Source organism: Myotis brandtii, unplaced genomic scaffold (assembly GCF_000412655.1).
Source record: "Myotis brandtii unplaced genomic scaffold, ASM41265v1 scaffold469, whole genome shotgun sequence".
Classification (NCBI taxonomy): Eukaryota; Metazoa; Chordata; class Mammalia; order Chiroptera; family Vespertilionidae; genus Myotis; species Myotis brandtii.
In genome coordinates, this window is record NW_005367911.1 from 1915800 (window position 1) to 1923995 (window position 8196).

Consider the following 8196-nt stretch of genomic DNA (forward strand, 5'->3'; position numbering starts at 1 on the left):
GAGGGTGTTCAAAGGCCCCTGTGAGGGGGAGGCGTATATCAGGGGCAGCTGGGTTGGGTTTAGGTGCTGGTGTGTCAGTATCTGCTACGTCCAACGAGGGGAGGGAGTCTGCCCACGTGCATGGAGGTGTGTGAGCATGCCTGCATGTGTGCACACGTGTATATGCAGGCACCCAGGGCCACACGTTATAATCCTGACATGTGTGTGCATAGAGTATGTGTCTGGGGCGTCTGAGAAAGTCTTGCTGGTCCCAGATTGTGGTTGTGTGTGCTGAGGAGCGTGTGGTAGGGAGGCCAGAACCCTATGAAATTAATCTCAGCACACGTACCTTCCACGACATGCAAAAGAACAGGGCGAGGTACTATCCGGAAGGCACAGCATGAAGACGACGTCCACCTCTGTACGGAGCCGACAGAAAACATCTTCTGGGATTCAGTTCCTGGAGGCCCAGGGGACAAGGACAAAGCAAACGTATCTCAGCCAGCAGGGAAGCAGGGCTGCCCATTTTGAGAGCACAGCGAGGCTCACCCCCAGGAGGGCCCAAACGCCTGGCCACGTCCTTGGCTCCTGTTGTGGGTGCGATTCATCAGGTGTCAGGAAGACCTTTCCTGGCAGAGTCCCCAGCCCTGGTCCTTCTCTGTGCGACTCCTCCATGTCCCCTCATTCTTCTTTGGCTTCAAGGCAAAGAGACACTGAAGCATCGTAGCAACATGGCACTCCGGGGATTTTCAGCCAAGTTTCTGGACGACCGGAGTGCAGGCCCCTGTCACTGTGTCATGCTTATTGAATTTTATTTTGGGGCGTATTACTCTCATCTCAATAATTTTCCACGATGGGAAGTTCTAAAGGGCGGGAGGCCTGTCTGCAGCCCCACCTTTGTACAGAACCTAAGATAAGCACTACACCCAGCTTGGGGTCTGGGGTTTTGAAGATGCAACGCCTATGAAGATAAAAATCTCCTGATGATACAGCGACATCACTTTGTAAATTGAGGTTGATGTTTTGCACTGGTGGCCCTTTCATTATTTCACTTTTATATCTCTCATGAATCTGTTTTGTTTTGTTTTTTTGAAACAGGATGAAAAGTCAATGACTTCAGAGTAGTTATTGATCTGAAATTTCTAGTGTCTTTAAAAAAATTCTTTCTAGTATTTCTTTTTTTTTTTCTGAAATACTAGTCATAACAGATTAGGATGGCCCCTAAATCTAGTGATGAAAATCCTCTAGGAGGAGAGAACACACAGAAACACACAGAGGAGCCCTAGCTGGTTTGGCTCAGTAGATAGAGTGTCGGCCTGCGGACTGAAGGGTCCTGGGTTCGATTCCAGTCAAGGACATGTACCTCGCTTGCAGGCTTCTCCCCAGCCTGGGCCCTGGTTGGGGCTCATGCAGGAGGCAACCAATCTCTCTTCCACTCTCTCTAACAAAATTAATGGAAAGATATCCCTGGTGAGGATTAAAAAAAAGAAAGAAAGAAGCACACAGAGGAAAGATCATATGGCGATGAGGGCAGAGACTGGAGCGATGCTGCTATAAGCCAAGGAAAGCTGGGAATTGCCGGGGCTACCAGGAGCTAAAAGAGGCAGGAAGGAGCCTCCCCTAGAACTTTCAGAGGGAGCGTGGCCTTACTGACACCTTGATTTTGGACTTCTGGCCCCTGGCACAGTGAGAGAATACATTTCTATTGTTTTAGTGTGTGGCACTTTGTTACAGCAGCCACAGGAAACTCATACATTACGCTTGTATCATGCTTTGAATATTTAGTTGTTTCCAATTTTTTATGAAAACAATGTTGTATTGAACATCCTGGTATATTCTGTGTGCATCTCTACAAGTACTTCCCGGGACAGAAACAACAAAGAGGAATTGCTGGGTTAAAAAGTGTGCACATTTTAAAGACCAGTCCACCTGCCCAATTGCCTTGTGAGAAGTCTAGGTTTCTGACAACGAGACTGTATGAGGGCAACCTCTCCTTACACACACCCAGAACCGATACTGACAATGTCACACCGTCCGTACTGATATTTACTCAGTGAGACACCCTGGAGTCCACCTTCTTCAGGCCAGCAGGGAATGAGGCCAAGTATGCCAGGGCTCCTGTCCCCTTGCACAGTCCTAAGCCTGGGAGGACAGGACAGGGGGGACGATCACAGAGACCCTGGGCCATGTGCCTCCCTGCCTGTCTCCTGTGGGGCATCCCAGCCTGGCTGGGCTTTGGGTGTTTGTTTGGTGCCGCCATCAGCAGTGGTCCCGGTGCACAGCTTCACAGGAAGGGAGGGAAACTTCATTACGATCTCAGTTACAACACAACACAGCACAATTCAATATACTAATTTGTGTTGTTTCAATATATGATTTATCCCCCCAAGAGATGGTGACATCCCTGGGATTGGGTACTGTGTCAGTCATCTTTGCATGGATGCAAAAGGTACAGAAGAGCCTGGGTTCTGCAGGGGAGAGAAATGAGGAACCGTTTTCAGCTTCCTTGTTGGATTCTGCCCTTGAGGCTGCTGGTGCCCACACGTCTTCCCCAGCAATGCATTCTCTCTCTGGGGACATAGTGTGATCCACTCCCCCCTTCCCTGTATCAGGTCTCAGGATGTCAGTCAGCTACAGGGTGACCCCAGAAAACAACTCAGGTCCCTCAGGCGCATCCTGGATCCTCACTGTGGGGTGTCCCACCCCAGAGAGGCTGGCTCCGGGGTTGCCGGCACAGAGGAGGCAGGTTCTGCAGATGTCTGCTTAAAATTCATGTTGCCATAGCAGCGTGGCATTAGGCCATGGGTGATCCGGCTGCACAGAGCTTTGATCTCGGGGAAGTCAGGGTTTCTTTTGCTCTTGAGCTGGTTCTGAGGGGCCTCTGCCTTGGGGTCAAGCTTTGGCTTTGCTCCCGGGCCTGGGGATTGAACCAGAAGTGGAAAGTTGATGACAGGAAGACAGAGAAGGAGACCCTCAGAAGTCGGCTAAGCCCTGAGACTGAGATCCTCATCTGGGGGAGTTGGCTTGGCACCCTCAGGGCAAGAGATCTGGGTCTGGAGAAAGAGCCGTCAGTGGGGTCTGTAATGAGGGCTGCGTCTGCTCTGCTTGACTTGAGAGGAAAGAGCAGGTGAGTGGGTTTGTGTGTGATGTTAGTAGCAGAGCTAAGGAAGAGAGCGGTTTGTCAATAGAGGTGGCCTGGCTCAGCGAGTCTCCGCAACATTAATAATTTAAGGATTTTTTTTTAACACCCATTCGGAGGACTTACTGTGTGGCTGGTGCCGGGGATGCCAGAACGGGTTGCGTGGCCCCTGCCCTCAAGGACTTTCTGAGTTTTCAGGGCTCTAAAGCTTGCATTAAAATGACACGAAGCAGAATGTCAGCAAGAGAGTAGCGTTTCCGAGGGGGGAAGGATCACCCACTGGCGCCATCGGGGTTTCACAGATGAGTTCAGGTTGAACCTTACATGACGGAGGGGAAACAGGAAGCATCCCAGTTGGAGGAAACCACAGGACAACGGATGGAGACAGAGGACAGACAGGAAAGAGAGGGTTGCAGCCAAGAACCACGAGGAGTCCAGTTTATTAAAGGGACAGTAGGAAATAATGTCCTCGACAGGTTGACCCCAGAGCTGAGCTGAGGAGAACAGATAGGCAGTGGAGAGCCAGGGAGGGTTTTGAGCCTGACACTAGCGGATCGAAGTCACACTTGAGAAAAATACATCTGGGGGCAGAGTTTGGGATGGACTGGGCAGTGAAGCAACAGTAAGTTTGTGAAATCTTCATAGGACGGAACTGGTAAGGGTTCCGACAATGAGACTAGGGTGCTGAAAATGAGACTGGAGAGGAAAGAACGAAACAGCCAGAGGGTTGAACAGACATAGGCCGTGACGTCAGGGGAAAGGAGCAGTTAATGATGGCTGCCGCCATTTGATGCGGCCGGAAACCAGGTGGGGGAAGGCTCAGGCGAGATAAACGCAGGATGCTGAGTTTGACGCTGCTGAATGGGTCCCTGGGAGAGGAGACAGGAGTGGTGATGTAGTTTTTGTGGACACCCTCAGAGACATAATGGAGATAGTGATGGCCTGGGAATAGCTGAAGGTATTGAGGGACTGAGCAGAGGGAAAGAAGAGAGAGGGCAAGAGGGTAGAAAAGCGAGATCTGGAGGAGAGAGGAAGTGACCGTGGCCGGAGGAATACTGAGGGTTGCCCAGCAGCGTTGAGGACCCACCGGTGGCTAGAGAACATGAGTTTCTGTTGAGGGCACCCAGGGAGGTGGTCAACTGTGTGGCCGCTCCATGTCACAGTTTTCATGGGGAAATGCCTCACCCCGCTCCTAACTTACATGCCCTTCAGTGCATTCGCCCGATAGGCTTACGCTACATATTTGACCTCATAAGTCTCATTTTTGGTGAGTTTCAACCCATTCTCCTCTTTTACTTTTTTTCCAAGACAGAGTTGAAATTCCTTGGTCATGTCATTCCTATGTTGTATGCAGAAAAGTAGGCTTTATTGTTAAACAACTTTTTCTTCCACATGTCGCTTTACCCCCTCCACCCATTGTGTGTGATCAAGGGCATACAAGTAATAATATTATTTTCCCTTCCCTCATACATATTTGTGATTATATATGTTTCCTTTGTATCTCATTGGTTCCTAAACTTTGTTGTTCCACTAAAGGCCTTTTTTATTATTCTATTGCATCCACATATTTCAAGTTTAAAAGGAATTAAGAAAGGGAGTTTATTTACTGTTCATGTTTTCCCATTTTGTTAATTAAAAATTAAGTAACTCACAATCAGCACTTTTGATCTTTAGCTCTTCTGATCTTTCTTTTTTTTTTTTTTAAATCCTCACCCGAGGATATTTTTCCATTGATTTTCAGAGAGAGTAGAAGAGAGATGAAAGACAGAGAGAAATATCAATGTGAGAGAAACACACTGATTGGTTGCCTCCTGCATGTGAGGGACATGTCCTTGACTGGAATCAAACCTGGGACCCTTTGATCCACAGGCCAATGCTCTATCCACTGAGCCAAACCGGCTAGGGCAGCTCTTCCGATCTTTTCAGGATGCTGCAAGACATTCATATGGCCGGACACTGGTGTGAGGGATGGAAAGACCAGGGATAAAGCTAGAGGGGTGAGGCAGATTATGAGCACCATTCTAAAGATGAGATTTTTTCTACAAAGACAGCAGAAAGCCATAAAAAGATTTCAAATCAGGAAGGACATAATACAATTTGTATGGTTGAATGTTCTCTTTAGCAGCAATGTGGAAAATGGGTTAGATGAACCAAGGAGGTGGTGATGAAGAAGGAGAGGAACAGAGAGATTTGAGGGATGTGTAGGTGGTAAAATCAACAGGACTTGGGGAACCATTTGAGTGCAAGAGAGTGAAGGTCAAGGATGAGAAAATAGTGCTTGGTCTGAAATGTACAAAGTAGGTCATAAGGATTCCAAAGAAGCAGAAAGGAAAGACAGAAAGAGAGAGAATGAGAGAAAGAGAGAGAGAAAACTATTTGGGGAGCAGATGTAAAAGAATATACATTATACATTTCAGGGAAATTTTTTAGCCAGGGCATAAGTTCATTTATTTAAATATTATAAACAGTGATTGAACACCAGATATATAAGAAACTACCTCCTCCCTTGAAGAATGGAGTGTCTCCATAGGAAGACAGACATGCAAATAAATAAATGTCAACACATCTATTATAATAAAGATATATAGAATTATATTTCCCTTAAGTTATATTTGTTGCATATGTAACACTTTCTCAAAATACTAGATCTTTCTGTGGTCTCTATATCAATATCACGATGTTTTATATTTATTATAACAATTTTTTTACTATTCTCTTTATAATTTTACTGTTTTTTTAAACAATGAAGCAAGAGTTGAGATAGAAATTGGAAAAGGATAAAAATATCATTTGTAGCTAATAGGATTGTGAATATGAAAAACTCAAAAGAATCCCCTACAATTATTTAAATTAATGAAGAATTTAGTAAGAGGGTTAGGTAAAAGACAGTAACTCAAAATTCAGTAACTTTTTTTACATGGTCCCTTCTTTATATTACCCACCTTGTCCCTGTAGGCCTTTTCTTGTGCAATCCCTGATTGCACACACTGAATTTAATCCTTGGATTTTATCAAAGCATCAGAGAGCCCTTTCCCTCAACCACACTACTTTGGTTCTTTGCCATCAGCTTGTGGAATTTGTTAACTATGATCACTGTAGGAAGTTGTTGAGGGGGTGGTTCTCTTCTAATCCAGAGGACAGATTTTCCTCTGCACTCAATGCCAGAAAATACCTCTGCTTCTCTCCAGCCATAATATTTTTTTAACCCATGGATGCCATGAGTCACGTGGCCAATCATGGTTCTCGCAACACTGGCTTCTGGGAATAGCAGAGCCAGATATTTCATCAAGTACAATGTGTTAGAGTCATACAACATTTGTTGTATGTATAGAGAAAAGAATGGAAGGAGATACATTAAAGCATCAACAGCAGCACTGTAGGAGGGTATCCTAAAAGCAGACCCTGAGATGAGGATTCATGTGCAAGTGATTTATTATGACAGTGCTTCCAAGAGAACCTAGTTCAGGAATTGGGGGAAGCAGGGCAGGGAAAGGGAAAAGGTCAAGTAGAGATGGGCCCTCAGTATAATGAAGAGTAGCTTCAGTCTCCTCTTACAGGGGAACTCTGAAATGCAAGTCACGTCTCACAGTACCATGTACTCCTTCACATGTAATCTGCCCAGCCATGTCCGCCTCTCTGCACATTTGAGCAAAACAGCTCCAGTTACCTGAGGGTAGACCTTCTGCTGAGGGTTAGAAGTAAAACCACACTGAACCCAGAGGCGGAACTCCAGAAGTGGTGAAACAGTTCCATGGAACCAGTGTCTGCTACGAAGTCATCATTTCTGAGAAGCAAGATTATGTGTGATTATTATACGTTTTATACATTTTTATAACGTTCAGATTTTCTACATAACCAGAGTATTATTTTATAACCAGGATACAGATGAAAATAAAATGTTAAACCACCCCTTGACACTATTTTCTTCTAGCCTCTAGTCTCTCTTATTTCCCTCTTTGATAAGCTTGTCTTAAAGGAATATTTACAGTACATTTAAGATGATTTAGGATAAATTTTATTTATTTTTTTATTATAAAAGTAATGCATATTCATTGTAGAAAAATAGAAAATATAGATAAGTAAAAAGTAGAAGATAAAAGCTCCCTAATCCCCCCACACAGAGATAACCACTGTGAGTCACCTTCAGGCATATTCTTCTATATGTGTGTGTCCAATAGAAATTAGATAGTACTCTAAATACTTGCTTTTCAAGATATTTAGGTAAACTTTTTTTAAATTTGAGAATAGTTTTAGATTTATAGACAAGTTTCCCACATAGTACAGTATTCCCATATACCCTTCATCCAGTTTAATAACTGCCTTCCCCCTCCCCACTTAATTGGTCTTGTCAACTTTTTCATAACAATAAATATTCAACATCATTTAAAATAATGGGATCATATTCAATTGTAGGGCTACAGCATGATTTATTTCATCCCCTTTTGTTGGCTACATAGGCTATTTCTAATTTTTCACTTTTCCAGGTGCTTCTTACAGAGTTCCTAGACCTAGGGTTGTGTGGTCAATGGGAGGAGACATGTTAAGGCTCCTAATGCCTGTTGATCATTTGTCTGTCAGGAGAACGCTCTCAGCAGGATATGCGAGCACCTGTCTCACCTGCAATGGGTATAACGATGTAAAAAGTACATGTTCTTCAACCCCCACTGCCATGACTATCTAATCATGGTCATCTCTTGGCAGAGCCTACTGCCTCCGCTCTGGCCATGGGGGTATACTTGGTCTATGTGCAGGGCATCCTAGCAGTGCCAGGGACCTAATGCCAGGTGAGACCCCGACCAATGGAGGTTGGGCATTTGTGGACCAACGTTCCGGCTCCCTCACGGTTGGTGGGGAACTCTGAAGTACGTTCCACAGGGTTTCTCGGAGTGTCCCCAGAGGGCTGAGCTGCGGTGGCTCATAGTTGTAACAGCCATTACCATACTCCATTGGCTTCCCTCCCTTCCTGTCTCGTGCCCCCCACTACTTCACAGTACTTTCTAGAACGACCCCTTAAATAAGCTACTTACCCCCACATCCTTGTCTCAGGGTCTCTTTTGGGGCAGAGGCTTGTGATAACA

General features: G+C 45.3%; 1 protein-coding gene across 2 annotated transcripts in view; it reads left to right on the plus strand.

Annotated features, from left to right (window-relative positions):
* RGS9 (regulator of G-protein signaling 9) overlaps nucleotides 1-4060 on the plus strand; it is a 62365-nt gene extending 58305 nt beyond the window's left edge. For both annotated transcript variants that reach the window (XM_005875782.2, XM_014547267.1), the window contains exon 20: nucleotides 4050-4060. The gene's annotated coding sequence lies outside the window, so the exon portion shown is untranslated. The remainder of the gene's footprint in view (nucleotides 1-4049) is intronic.
* The last annotated feature ends 4136 nt before the right edge of the window (nucleotides 4061-8196 follow it).